This window comes from Phaseolus vulgaris, chromosome 9 (genome assembly GCF_000499845.2).
Source record: "Phaseolus vulgaris cultivar G19833 chromosome 9, P. vulgaris v2.0, whole genome shotgun sequence".
NCBI lineage: Eukaryota > Viridiplantae > Streptophyta > Magnoliopsida > Fabales > Fabaceae > Phaseolus > Phaseolus vulgaris.
This window is the reverse complement of record NC_023751.2, coordinates 11,853,582-11,869,507: the sequence shown is the minus strand read 5'-3', so window position 1 is coordinate 11,869,507 and position 15,926 is coordinate 11,853,582. Positions and strand designations below refer to the sequence as shown.

General features: G+C 33.4%; 2 long non-coding RNA genes across 3 annotated transcripts; both read left to right on the top strand.

Moving 5' to 3' along the window:
- Nucleotides 1-3,963: 3,963 nt before the first annotated feature.
- On the top strand, nt 3,964-4,980 carry LOC137822646 (uncharacterized). 2 transcript variants are annotated; one of them, XR_011082953.1, is made up of 3 exons: nt 3,964-4,236; nt 4,369-4,540; nt 4,658-4,980. It is a non-coding gene; the product is annotated as an uncharacterized lncRNA (long non-coding RNA). The 2 variants fall into 2 exon arrangements; XR_011082952.1 differs by having other exon boundaries at nt 3,965-4,236; nt 4,369-4,511.
- Nucleotides 4,981-5,024: 44 nt separating this feature from the next.
- LOC137822648 (uncharacterized) lies at nt 5,025-6,233 on the top strand. The gene is made up of 2 exons (XR_011082954.1): nt 5,025-5,165; nt 6,058-6,233. It is a non-coding gene; the product is annotated as an uncharacterized lncRNA (long non-coding RNA).
- The last annotated feature ends 9,693 nt before the right edge of the window (nt 6,234-15,926 follow it).

Genomic DNA, 15,926 nt, shown 5'->3' with positions numbered 1-15,926 from the left:
TATTTAAAAAATTTATTAAATTTTTTAAAACTAGCTCACTTTATTTTATTGTTTGTAATTGTTCTTCTTCTTTTCAAAAACCTACTATGATAGCATAGACTAGAGGTAGTAGAGCTAAGCATTGAAGAACTTAGAAATTAGTAATAAATTTATTTATTTATTATTTGAGTTGTTTTGGTATATATATATATATATATATATATATTAAATGTTTTGTAAGAAATAGAATATTTGTTGTAATAAAATATTATGAGTATTTAGAGTAAAGAAAATTGACTATGTTTCAGGTATTAATATATACCCTTATTGTCAAGGATTAATATTTAACAGTTTTCTTCCCTTATGCCGTCAAATACTTTTTTATCTACTAATTTCATCACGTAATCTATCATTGTGTATAAATTTTGAGAAATCATAAATACAAATTTACAATAATTTAAAACGTCAATAATATAATCAAAATTAAGTGATACTTTTTTTCTTACTACATTTTCATTTGATATGGTGGATGGATCTATATGCCATTCCAATTTATCCATCCGCTAGTTAGTAGCAACTTGTGATTATTGTTATTTATCTGAATCAATTATTTTATTATGATTATTTTAATGAGCTGAATAAGTATATACTGTCATCTTTACAGATTTTACTTTATCAATTTAATCTTAAATCCTCAATATATAGTATAATCTTCAAGATAACTCTATATAATTAAAATCAAACGAATTTACTATGTGTGATATTTTTATTAGAAACATTTATAGTATATATAATTTATTTAAAAAGTTAATTTCATTCCTCTTTTATCAGAACAGGTTTTATTTTGAATTTAAGCTTAAAAATTGAAAACTAAAAACTTACAACAACTTCAAAACAGAATCTTAATAATAATAATATTCATTCCTAAAAAGCACCCTGCATAGTGAGCAATGAATGAAAGAAATATTGGTGTAATAGAAATACAAACACGGGATTTGCAATCATCAACTAACCAAAAACCTATATAACTTTGAAACAAACGGGATCAGTACAAGCAAACCAGAGACTAGTAGAAAAAAGAACTAATCATTATCTGCCTGGGCCCACATACCAAACTGTCTAATTGAAATTAATTAGGCTTAATTTTTTTTAAAAGTGCTCACAAACCGTACTCATACTCACTGCAACGATTATTTTTTAACTGCATCCAATCAATTTTTGAACTTTTTAAATTGTCTTTCATTTTAGAATTGAAAATTTATAATTAAAAAATATTTAAAAAAAAAAATTAGAGTAGATTTTTATGTTTTAGAAATTAAATTGGGAAATTGATATTTCATTATAGAAAATCTGGAATGTATTTTTATCAACACGTCTCTCTTATTTAAAAACTAGAAAAGACAATTTTACTATTTCACATAAGATGATGAATGAAGGTTAAAAAAAAATTGGGTGTAGGAAGCAATTGCTTTAGTGTGTTATTTCTTTCTTTCACCTCATAGCTTCTTGGAGCACCCGCATATTTCTTAAAATATAAAAAATATCCTTTATTCTATTGAAGTTTTATTTTAGAATAGGAAATTTGAAAAAATTCTGAATTATACGATCCAAAAATATTTATGGATTGGAAATATCTTTTAGATTCTATAATTTTAAATAATTTTTTTTAAATAATTATATTTTGAATTATAGAATTCGAAAGATAATTTTAGATTATTAAATTTAAAAAAATATTTTTGAATTCGAGAATCTCTTCTAGATTTTATTATCTGAAACTTTTTTTTATATTTTAGATTATATAATCTGAAAATGTATTTTAAATTAAATACCTTTTATTATATAATTCAAGAGGAATAAATAAAAAAATACATTTTTAAATTTTAAATTCAAAATATATTTTTTAAGAATAAAATCATCTTTTGCTTTATATATGGGGTGCCAAGATAAGGATTGTTTCTTCCTGCACCTCAATAGGTTCTTTTGTCATCCCATACACAATGTGAAAATACCTTTTTATTCTTCCTGTGTCACCCCATACACAATGTGAAAATACATTTTTATTCTTCTTGTGTCACCCCCATAGGGTAGCTTCCAGATTATGTAATCCGGACACGTATTTGAAAAAAGACTTCCAAATTATGTAATCTGGAAGTTAAAAAAGACTTTCGGATTACATAATCCGGAAGCTAATCAAGCATATGAAAAAAAAGCTTCTAGATTATGTAATTTGGAAGCTAACTACGAATTTGAAAAAACACTTACAGATTATATAATTCGGAATATTACATAAAAGTGTTTTTGGAAATATTAAAATTTATGGAGGTGCAGGAAGAAACAACCCAAGATAAGTTATGGAAGGGCAGAAAAAAATAGCCTTGGGCAGTTTCTTCCTGCACCCCTACATTTTTCTTTCTGCATCCCCACAATATTATGCAAAGACCAAACTGTCTCTATTATTTTTTTAAAAACCCTAAAATGCACTTGAACTGTATTTATTTTTTTGCCTTCTGGATAATCTGAAAAAATTTTGGATTGACATTTCCAGTAAAATTTCGGATCCATCAATCCGTAATTCAAAATATGCATTTCACATTCAAAAATCTATCATTCAAAAAAAACATTATGGATACACCAATCCGTAAAGAAATATGCATTATGGATTCAGAAATCCATAATTCAAAAAAAAAGAATTCAAGATCCACCAATCCGTAACAGAATTAGGCTTCCGGATTCAGCAATCCGGAAATCAATAATTTATGCAAAAATTGTTTCCATAACACCCCCTCATTAAAAAAAAATAATTCAGTTCTAGAATGATGAATCCGTAGCACACTTCCAATCCCGATTTCCAGTAACCACGGTGCCCTTTTTCTAATAAAAGGTCAAGGACAGTTTCGGGATTCAAAAAATTGTGGGAGTGTAGGAAGTAAAACATAGGGGTGCAGGAAGAAGAAGCCATAGCCTCCTCTGTGTATGTATTACAACCCGGCCCAGTCTAGTGTTAAAAACTTTAAAAGATTTACTATTTTTCATTCAGTAATCTTAATCATTAAAAATTAATTCCTTAATTTTTTTTTTATAATTACTGCTTATCCATTTTCTGAAATTTAGAATTTATTTTTCACTTCTAATTTTAATGCATTAGTCTCTATAAATAAATAAAAAATATTTTTAGTCTTAATCTTCCTATATACCTTTTGACATTTTCTAAATTTAAAATAAAAACTAATTTAAGAGGTTAATTTTTTTAATGTTATTATTTAAATAATGAAAATATGTATTGATTTTATAATTTAAATCATAAATATTCATAAATTAAATTTTAATTATTGAATGTTGGTGGAGATTTGTATTAACTAAAAATAAGATTTTTATATATAAGTGAAACTCACTTTACTTACTACTTTACTAATCGAGTAAGATTAAAGTTAGACATAAAATCTATATTTTAAAATATTATTAAAAAAATTATACTTTAAAAAATAATTTTTTAAAACAAACTTATTATGTTATCATGTTGTTATTAGATATTAACAAATATATAATCTTATCATACGAAATTTTTTATTAAAGATTTTATATTAGTTAAAAAAATTAATATGAAATTAATATATATATATATATATATATATTATCTTTAAGTTGGTTTTGTAATAAACTCAATATATTTTTAAAAAATTATTATGCCAAAAAGAAATAGCATTCCTAATTGAAAGATTAAAAACTTATTTAACCCTATTTTATTTATTATTTTTCATGGCAGGACATGAATACTTAAAAACACTGCTCCCATAATCTTATCTGCAAAATTAATTAATACCCCTTACTATTGTGTGAATGCACTTTTACAAATTAACTTATATTTACTTCCTCTTAAGTTCATTTGATATTTTACACTTAACTTTTCTTGATATTAAATTATGATTGGTAACTGTAAGCCTCTCAAATCAAATATATATATAAAATATAATTAAGTTAAAATTTGCCCAAAAGATTATCAAAATTATTCTCTTTATATTTTCGCTGAACTATAATAGATGAAAGAAGATCCGATCTTTTAAACAAGTTTCTTCTTGTTTCTTTCTTATTTTTTTTAAGATTTTTCTCATAATTAACCTGTTCTTTTCAACTAATTCCCATTTTAGATTAGACTTGTGGTATGATTTCCCTCATCGCGGGGTGAAAGGGATTGTTGCAGGTGTTATTGTTGGGGAGCGCGATTTGTGTCGCCGCGTTTTTCATGGTATTGTATCGCATGTAAGTTTCTCATGAGTTGGAGTGATGCTCTGTTTTGGACTCTGTTTTTTTTATCTGTGATTTTTTGTAATGTGTGTGCATTGCAGTTCTTCGAATAAAGACCCTTTCGTGTTCATACTGGTTTGTTTACAGCGTTGATGTTGCAGCCCCCTTTTTGATCCAAAGCACAAGCGCTTTTGTCTTCTACGCAGGGGCTCTTTTTCACAGATTGGAACTCCTTCAACCATCTCCCGCAAGGCGCATCTTCATCTCAGATTTGCACTAATCGTGTTATGGTATCATAGCTCTTCAATTGAAGAGCTCTGTTGCGTAACTCTGATTTTCTTGTTTCAATCTCTTGTTCTTTTTCATTTTCTTTCTCAATCAGTTTCCGATTCTCGCTTTTCTGAATTTTCTTTTTCCTTATTGTTTTTCCTTACAGATATGGCTGAAGAACAAAATAAAACCCCTTCCTCCTCCACTCAAACGTAACAGTCGACATCATCAGCCGGAAGTTACCTGTATTTGCATCCTAGCGAAAATCATTTGACTTTTTTTAGGTTGTGGACAATATAGACGTTTTTGTTTGAGTGACCACTACATGTTTTTTATTACTAATTCCTTTGTTAAGACAGCGCACATACATACTGTGTGCATTTGTAAGTCTTGGCCCAGGCAGAGATTGAACTCGCATTGGAACAATGATTTTGTGCTGTTTTAGAAATGTTATTTGTATACAAGAAATAGGAAGTGTTTGGAAAATTATTTCCATTGTGGATTCTTGTCGAGTAATATTACCTCATATTTTGTCTTTTTTTGTTGTGATTCACCGTTGTTCACTAATTTTGCCTGTAGTTCTTTTGCAGGAGAAAAAGTTGCTTGAATTGCCAAAGTTATTGGATATATGTGCCATATACTATCATGAAAATGAAGAACTGACAAGATCACTGGTAAGAATTTCTGTTTAATAGTATATTACCTGGTACAAGGATGAGCTTTGGCATAACGGTGAAGTTATGCCTTGGTGACCAGTTCATCATGGGCTCGAATAAGGAAATAGCTTCTTTGAATATGCAACGGAAAGGCTGTGTATAATTATTCCTTCGTAAAGTGAGGAGCCTTAGGCACTGGGATACATGATTATATCTTTGATACTTCTTTTTTGGTTTATTTGCACAAAATAATAGATGAAGTTCATTAAGATGTTTTCCCTTATTGCTTGTGAAATAGAATGCATGACAGTATTTGGTGTTCTCTCTTCCTCTCTCCTGAAGTAAACCAGTATGCTTTATTCTGTTGCTCTTTGTTTTATTTTACACTTTGTCTTTCTGAGTTTTTTGGTTTACTTGAGTTATACCCTCTCTGGAAGGGTCCTATTACATAATTTGTTAAGAAAAATATAGAAGGATATTAATCCAACATTTTAATTTTGTCTGCATTACACCCATACACATTTTATGTTCTTATAGGCATCTCAATCTAAGGGGCATTTCTATGTAAAATTTGTTGTGGAATTTAAGTACTTCCTTTTTGTGCATTTAACTTTCCTTTCTTCGGACCCATTGAACCACAGAAGAGATCATCCTATCAGTGTTTCAGCATTCATGGTTTTCTTCTTTCTGTTTATTTATACATTCAGACAAATAATGCATGTATGATGTGCTTTTAATGAGAAGAGAAAAGCTTGTTTCTGGGTAATGAACCTAATACCATCCTTTTAAAGATGGTGTTTTCAAGTGAAGTGACTGTTTAACTTGGAAGTGTATTTTATACTGTTTAATGCTTAACATAAGCATTTCAATACATTCTTAGTTGTTCTGTTTGTTACTCCCTTTATTGCAGAACGTGTTGGGGTTGATGTTGTGGAGTGTGCTTGTCTGATTGAATTACCAGACTTGAAGGTACAACCCTAAGATATATTTATCCTCACCTTGTCTAATTGTTGGCTTGATTTATTTCTTAAATATATGGAACATGTCAACTTTAAAAATTAATTAAATAAACAAACAGTGGAATCAGGATGGCTATTATCTTGTTACAGTTTGCATTTTAGGATCTCAATTGACATTAGCAGAACTAAAGAATGATGGTAAAGTTGAATTATATCTTTGAAAATTGTGTTGAGAGACATTAATCTAAAAAATTATTGTGTAGACTAAACCACCACCCTTAAGATTGCAAGGCAACCCCAAAGAGACCGGAACTTGAGTGGGCTAGGGGTGATCACAACTAAGATGATTTTCTAACACAGTCCTTTATGCCTAGGACTTCCAACCTAGAACATGGTAGATATACAAGTGACCCAACATAGTATCTGATGTTATCTTAATATTTGAGTTTAAGTCTAAGTCAAATACACAGCTATCTTTTAAAGCGGGGACTGTTTTCTACTTATATATTTTAATTTGACAATATTACTAGTAAATGTGAGACTAAACCAACTCTTGAGATTGCAATTTTAAGCAACATCCAAAGAAGTCACAAACTGGGGCAGGCTAGTGACTGTAATTAAAGCGACTTGGGGCATACAAGTATTCTGCATCCAACTTGTTACATACAGAAACTATTCTAGGATAGTAAGAACTAATAGGTTGTTCCTTAGAGCCCCACGAAACTTCTATATGTTTAGTCTTCTATTAGTTGATTGGTTATATAACAAGGGCCATTGGGTATATCTTACAAAGCTTCAAGTTTTGAAGCAAATGCTTCGACCATAAGGGTTCAAAAGTTCTATTAGCTATTCCCCAATACTTGGACTTTATCTTGCAGCTAAATCTACCTTTTACTTTTCCTCAAGTTAAAGTTTCCAGCAACGAGGACATAGTAGCCTATTCTGGAGCTCTATTGATGGCTGCTTATATTTTCTTAAGATATATTTTGATGGGATTTGCTGCAGAAAGCTTCGACGTTTCTGCGATTAGTTCTGCTCTATTATTATATTATTATTATTATTATTATTTTCTGTGTGTGTTGTTTTAAAGCTCGTAATTTATATTTATAGAATAGAGAAAACTATTAGAGTCGGTCCAGTGGTTAGAAATTTGGGTAATATGCATAGTTTTAATCTTAATATTGTAAAAAAATGTAAATTATCTTATTTTTGGGTTGGGGAATGAGAACTACTTGCCCTTTGCCCATTTGGCAGTGGTAGATCTTAAGATTAGGCATAGTAATGAGAATAGTCTCAGCTAAGGATTGTTTAATTTTTAATAATTAAACTATATTTTTAGGGGTGGTCATAAATTTCATTTTTAAAAATCCAATCTAGATCCAATAAAATGGATTAGATTTAAAATTCATATCTATTTTAACTGGATCAAACTAATTTGGTTTTTTTCAAATATATTTAAAATAGATTAAATCTACATTAAATTCATTTTATCAATTAGATTAATTCCATCTCGATTTGAATCCTAGTCGACTTAGCTCGACATGGACTTTGGCCTACTGGGCTCGACCTTGGTATGAGTCAACTTTGATCTACATGGGCTCGGTATTGACTCAACCTTGATCCAGTGTGACTCAGTTCGACATGGATCCGAGATCACTCGACTTGACATGGGCATGACCCGTCTAAGCTTGAGATGGGCCTCATTTGACTCAACTCGACATGGTCTTGGGTCGACTTGCATCAACATGGTTTGGTAAGGATGGGAAAAAAATCCAAATTACAGAACCCAATCCATATTAGTTTTAATCCATTTAAATGGATTTATCTCAAATCCAAATTCATATTTTTTGATATGGATTACATATAGATTAGATACATTTTTGGATTATCCAAATTGCATTTTGGGTTGGATTTTGACTTGGCCTGATCCAGGTTGAACCAAGACAATCCAGGCCCAAGTTGAGCAAAGTCGGCCCAAGTCCACGACGAGATGAGTCAAGTCGAGTCAACCCTGGGCCAAGCCGAGCTGAGTGGCCGATATTGAGTCGACCCGAGTCAGTCGGGGTCGATATTAAGCCAAGTTGGCCCAGACCAATGTCTAGTCGAGCCGGTCCAAGCCCATGTTGAGTTGAGTCTATCGAGTCGAGCGGACCTGGACGAGCTTGGGCAAATGTCGAGCCAAGCAGGTTCGAGTCGATGTCAAGTCGAACGAGCTTGGGCAAATGTCGAGACGAGCGAGCCTGGGTCGATGTGGAATTCAGCGGGCCCAGTTCGATGTCGAGTCGTCCGGGCAAGGGCCGATGTCAAGTCATTCGGGCCTGAGCCGATGTCAATTTGTCCGGGTCGGGCCAACTAGGCCTGTGCCAATGTCGAGCTGAGCGGGCCCAGGCCAATGTTGAGTTGTTCAGGCCCAAGCCGATGTCGAGTCGTCTGGGCCGGGCGAATTAGGCCTGGGCCAATGTAGAGTCGAGCAGGCCCGGGCCGATGTCGTGTCGAGCGAGCTCGGGCAATCTCGTGCCAAGCCCGGGACGAGGTTGAGACGAGTGGGCCCAAGAAATGTTGAGTCGCTTGGGCCCGGGCTGATGTCGAGTCGAGTGGACCCGAGCTAATGTTGAGTTAAGCGGTCCAGTGCAATGTCGAGTCGAGCAAGCCCGGGATGAGGTCAAGCCGAGCGGGCTCAGGCCTATGTCTAGTCGTACGTGCCCAGGCCGATGTCGAGTTGAGCGGGCCCGAGTCGATGTCGAGTCAATCGGGCCCGGGATAAGGTCAAGCAAAGCGGGTTCAGACCGATGTCTAGTCGTTCGTGCCCAGGCCGATGTCAAGTCGTCCGTGCACAGGTCGATGTCGAGTCGTCCTGGCCGATGTAGAGTCGAGCAGGATCGGGTCGATGTTGAGCCTGGGCGTTGTCGTGTAGAGCGTGGCCGGGACGAGGTCAAACCATTCGGGCCCGGGCCGATGTGGAGCCGAGAGGGCTCAGACCGATGTAGAGTCGTCTGGGTCGGGCCGATGTTGAGTTGTCCGGGCCAAAGCCTATGTTGAGTAGTCTGATCCCGGGCTCGCTCGTCTCAATTTCGGCCTTGGCTCGCTTGACATCGGCTCGACATCGCCCTGACTCGGTTGTCTGAAAATCAGCTTGGGCCCGCCTTACTCGTTATTGGACCCGATAGACTCAGCTCGACGTGGTCCTGACCGACTCGACTAGACATTAGCCTGGCTAATTCGGCTCGATATCGACCCCTTAGCTCGACTTGGCCCAGAGTAGACTTTGCTCGACTTTGGCCAATACCGACTCGATTCGACTTGGGCCTAGGCCGATATCGAGCCGAGCAGTCCATGATTGATGTCGAGTCGAGCGGGCCTGGGCCGATTTTGAGGCGAGCGAGCTCAGTCCGATGTCAAGCCGAAAGGGCCTGACCGATGTTGAGTTGAGCGGGCTCGTGCTGATGTTGAGTCATGTGGGCTAAGGCATATGTTAAGTAGTCTGATCCCGCACCCGCTCGTTTCAATATCGGCCTTGGCTCGCTTGACATTGGCCCGAACCTGCTCGGCTCGACATCGCCCTGACTCGGTTGTCTGGATATCGGCTCGGGCTCGTCCGACTCGATATCGGACCCGAAAGACTCAGCTCGACATGGATCTGGACCGGCTTGGCTAGACATTGGCCTGGGCCAAATCGGCTCGATATTGACCCGACAAACTAGGGTCGACTCAACATCGGCCACTCAGCTCGACTTGGCCCAGGGTTGTCAACTTGATTCGACTTGGGCCCAAGCCGTTGTCAAGTCGAGCAGGCTCAAAACGAGGTCGAACCGTTCGAGCTTGTGGTGATGTCGAGCCATCCGGGCCGAGACAAGGTCGAGTTGAGCGGGCTCTGGCCAATGTCGAGTTGAGTGGGCCCGGATCAATGTCGATTTGTCTTGGCCCAGGACGATGATGAGTCGTCCGGCCCAGGCCGATGTCAAGTTGTCTGGGCCTGGGCCAATGTCAAGTCGTCTGGGCCCAGGCCAATGTCAAGTCGTATGAGCTCGACCCTATGTCAAGTAGTTTGTGCTCGAGCCCGCTTGTCTCAATATTGTCATTGGCCCGCTCGGCTCGACATCGGCTTGGACCTGCTCGACTCGAGTCAGTATGGACCAAAGTCGAGCCATGTCGTTCTGGGCCAAAGTCTAGCCGAGACAACCCTGGGCCAAGTCTAGCTTAGTGGCCGATATTGAGTCGACTCAAGTCAGTCGGGGCCGATATCGAGGCGAGTTGGCCCAGGCCAATGTCTAGTCGAGCCAGTCCAAGCCCATGTCGAGCTGAGTCTTTCGGGTCCGGGCTAGAGCGATGTCGAGCGGAGTTGGTCTGCGTCCAGGTTGAGTCGGCTTAGGCCCAATTTGAGCTAAGTTAGAATGTGTCCATGTCAAAATGAATTTAATGTAATTGACAAAGTGGATTTTATCTAGATTTAACCAATTTAAATGGATTTTAAAAAAATTCAAATAAATTTGATCTAGTTAAAATGTTATGGATTTTAAATCCAATCCATTTATTTGAATTTAGATTGGATCTAGATTACATTTTGAAAAATCCAATTCATGACCACCCCTATGGTCTGGGGCCGACTCGGTTCGACGTCGGGACAAACTGACTTTACTCGACATCGGGACAAACTGACTTTACTCGACATCGACTCGGATCGGCCTGAACCAATTTAGATCAATGTCGGCCCGGGCAGACTCGGCTCTACATCGTCTGGACTGACTTGACTCGACATCGGCCCATACTGACTCTACTGGACATCGGCCTGGAACGACTTGGCTTGACATTGTCACGGACTCACTCAGTTTGACATCAATTCGGGCTGACTCGGCGCGACATCGACTCGGACCGACTTGACTCTACATCAGCATGAACCGACTTAGCTCGACATCGACCCGAATCGAATCGACTCAACATTGGCTACAAGGCTCAAAATGGTATGGTGCTGACTCTGGTCTACATGGGTTCAGGTCGACTCGGCTCGAGATTGACTTGGCTCGACATGGGTTCGGGTCAACTTGGCTCGACATGGCATCGTGCCGAGTTGGACTTTGGTGCACTCAGCTCGACTTGGGCCCGGGTTGACTCAACTCAACTTTGCCCTGGGTCAACTCGACTCGACTTTTTTTGCACCGACTCTGCTCGACTTTTGCCTAAAATGACTTGTGCACGACTTTTGCCTAAAATGACTTTGGCTGACTTTGCTCGACCCGGATTTTTTTCCACCCTTAATATTTTTATATGCTCCCATTTTCTTCAATTTATATTTTTCTGTTTTTCTTAAACTGTGCTTTTTCATTTGAAATTTTACATATTTTTTTAAGAGAAAATTATGTTTTATTCTTTTGAAATATGTTTAGATTATACACCACTATCTTGTTTTAAAATACACGAGATGAATATTTACTACATTTTGAGTTTTTTTATTAAGAAACAAAAGTTGACCATAGAAGATGACACGAATGTCTTACGTAATTTTTTTAAGTTGACAAATGTTTAAAAGCTCAATTTTACCTTTCAAAAGTCAATAATAACATGTTTGAAATTAGTTGAGAGTGATACTAAATTGTAAATAAATAAATTAGAAAACATGCTATTTTTACAGATTTTTGACAGAAGTTAGGTTTTGTATGTATTTCCTAATGGCATGGAGGATTTATTTCTTTTGATTTTTATTTTGTTTTGTTTTTCTGAGGTTAAACTATGTCAGTTATGTTCCTGATGTGATAAATAGTAATTTATTCAATTTTTCATGTTAATTTGATTGAATGAAATATTTTTTTAAATGTTTGTTAAATATTTAAATATTTTTTATTCTTTTAAATTGGCGCATTACTATATTATTTGTGATTAAAATAAATAATATAATTTTTTTGAAAGTTTTTTTTACCTCGCAATTTCATTTCTACCCAATCTCTCTTTTTATCGATGTCTTCTCAAACCTCTTTAAAACAAGTTAGAGGAATTAAATAACATTTTACAAATTTGAGGAACTAAACAAATATTTTTTTTAATTGAAAAAATATCCTCAATTTTAAAGCACACATTTAAACCTATATAAAATTATATTTTATGTTACACTTCATAATTTATCTAGTTGATTTTGTCTATATACTTAATATAATTTCTGTAACTACTCCTATTCTAACAATAACATATTTAACTATTTATAAATAAAATATTTAAAATACATTTTTTTAACGAAAATAACTAATGAGATGTTCTAATTTACTTTTGTTTTTGCGTGACAATTTTTTTAATAATGTATAATTGATAATTGGAAAGTTATAATTATATAATCAATCTTTTATATTTATATATATTATGAATCATAACACTTAAGTCTTTTATGATGGTCTTAAATCTGCATTACTCATCTTAAAGTCTAAATTCACTACTACATGAGTCAAAAACATAATAAAACATAATAGATAATAAACTAATAGAAAATACTATAAAAATCTGTAAGTCATATATGGATTTTAAATTTAGTTTCACTTAAAGATTCCTCGTTGCAAAAACATCACTTAGATACTTTTAAACATAAAAAGAAATAAGAATAGACAACTTTCATAAGAAGTATTTAATTTAATTTTATTAATTCTTTGCTAAAAAAAATAAAATAAGAAGTATTAAATATATTTATGAAAGTATTACTTAATTCATAACCAAAGTGTAATAGAAACAATTGATTTTTTTCTTTCATTCTACATTTACTAGTAAATAAGAAAATCATCAAATATAAATTAATTTTAGAGATAAAAAATAATTAATTATTATATTAATTAAATTAGATATAATTTTAGAGATTAAAATATTTTTGGGTTTCTAAATTAGTTTTTATTATTGTTAAATAATTTTTAAATTGGTATCTAATTAGCTACCAAAGTTTTAACTATCAATTATTTAAATTCTAAATTTGGTAACAAAACTCTTAGTAGCTAGTTAGATACCAATTTAGAAACTAATTTAAAAATTATTTTTCTTTTTAATTTTTAAAATAGTCTCTAATTTAGTTAATATAAGAACTAATTATTTTTTATTTTTAAAATTGATTTTATTTTCTTGTAGTGATTATTTTGGGTGTGATTTTTTAAGACTTTGTTTTACTAATTTCTCTTAGTCCGAAAGTAAATAAAGTTAATAAATTGGATTACGAATTATTTTCACAAATATTGGTTTCTCTTGGATTAAGCACGTTTAATTTTCACCTTTTTTTCAAAAAAAAAAAATCGGATAATCCTACTTTTATACTTTCTATGTATGAAGGCCTAGTGGTCCAACAATACAAACATTCCCATCCCATCTACCTAATAGGAAAAAACCTATTATTGCTTAAAAACAAAAGAGGTTTTGTTCACAGATATAGAAAATGAAAGGACCTTAAATGCTCGTATGGTTGATATTTCTCATAAATGACACCATCCAACAACTCCTACCATGTATACAAAATTAAAATCACATAATTTATTGAATTAGAATAAACATTGAATGTGATTTTAAAAATGCATCTAATTTAATCTAAACATAAGTTATATATATATATATATATTAATATAATCTCACAGGACATGTTTATACATTTATGAAAAAATAAGTACTTATTTATCATGCTAAGGAAAATATTAGAAATACCTCATACTGTTTTGAACATATTTCCTTTACTTATCGAAATTTATTAAACCTTACAAAAAAAATTGTGGATCCCACATCCTATTTAATGATTCCTTTTCGTATTACCTACTAGCACATTGTTCTAATTTAATAGTCTTGTGTTTGGATCATGAGAATGCAACTCAGTTAAATATTAGGAGGGAGACACTGAGAATTGAATAATGTTAATGGTCCTATTCGACTTAAATAGAATTATCTCCAACAAAAAATATTTATAACTAAATATATTTAGTTAAAGATAATTTTAGCAATCATTTAGATAAGTCGTGTCGACGTAATTATCAACGTACATTGTTTACATATATTTTTAGATATATGCTTCAAAATATATTTTACTTTCAAATGTATTTAATTATATAATTTAACGATATACAGAGTAATAAGGCAACAGAAGTTTTGAACCCTCTAATGTGCATTACACTGCACACGCATACCTTAAGAACATCATTAACAGGAATTTCTACCCTCTGAAAAAACCTATAACCTCGTAGATATGCAAATAACGGTGCAAATTAAACATTAAAAAAGATCACTTCTTTTATTTATTTCTTGAAGAAAAAATGGAAAGAGAAGAGAAGCCATTCAACGGTTAAAATTGTTATGGTGGGACAAGCATCAATTAGGTAAGTGGTTTTGATAGTAGAAATAAAAAATTAGTAAGTGGTTTTATTTTATTATATTCTGTTTCTGACCACTGAGAAAGGATAAAACTTTATTCTGACCATTGACGAATTTAAACTAAGGGTTGACAGTTTGACACGTGATTTTCTGTTAGTTTTATAATTGTGTTGATTTTTTTTGTTTGGTACATTGATCCTGCTTAATGTGTAGGTTAATAAATGCCCAGTTGCCAACCATGAAAGGCAAAAGTAGAATTTATGAAATTCTTCTTAAGTAGCCATCAAAGTCAAACCATAAATCTAACAACAAAACTAAAGAACCAACCACATACAGTCCTTAGAAATATCGTTGAATATTAATTCTTTTATGGATAAAGTTCTTCGTCCTCTTTTTATGAGATCAAAGTTTTCTTTATAAAATTGGGTTAAAATTAATATTAATAGAGTTGCTAGAGGATATCTTGGTCTTGCTATTTGTGGAGGTATTTTCCATGGGAGTATGAGAAAATTTATTAGAGTTTTCTCCGCGTTTCTTGAAGTTCAAACTGCTTTGGTTGCTGAGTTATATGAGGTTATACATGCTATGGAGTAAGCTCAAAAGATGGAGCTTATTAATGTCTGACTAGAATATGATTCTGCTTTGGTTTGTGATGCGTTTACTAATGTTCCTTGGATGCTTCGTAATCGATGAAATACTTGTATTAATTACTGTGGGAAAATCAGGTTTAAGCTTACTCATATTTTTCGAAAAGGAAAAGAGATGCGTGTGCTGATAAGTTGGTTAATTTAAGATTTATTCATAAAGAATCTTTTCATTGGTATAATAGGCTACCATCTAGTTTGTTCGTATAATTGTTTATGAATAAGTATAGTCTACCTATCTATAGTTTTTGTTAACATATGGATCTTGGTGTAGTCCTTCCATATTTTTATTTTTATTTTTCTTTTTTTTAAATAATATGTTTTTTCATGTGATGACAAATGATTGTTGTTAAACTTTTATTTAAAAATAAAATAAGAGATTAATTAAATTTAATTTTCTGGTTGGTTTAACAAAATAAAATTTGTCCTTCAAACTGTTCCACGTGTTTCATTTTCAATTGTGTTATGGAAGTTCAAATCTTACCAAAAAAAAAAAGAAATAAACTAATAAAGGAATTTTCTTTCTTGAAAATACCCTCCAAATGTTTTGAAAAGTAAAATGGCAACTAATGACCGAATAAATAAATTTCAACGATTGAATAATCAATCGTGAAGGAATCAATTCCCCATAAAAGGTATTGGTTTTCTCACGCGAAATATTACAAGTACGCTACTTCTGTTTTATTTTTTGCATTAGCATGTTTATACTGGATTGTTCATGAGTATTTTAAAACTCTATTTTATGTGTTTTAATTTGATTCCCTCAAACTGTAATTATTAGTTTTGGATTCAAAGTTACACTATTTTTACCAAACATATATATTATTACAATAGCACTAAGGGAAGAATATATGTTTGAGTAA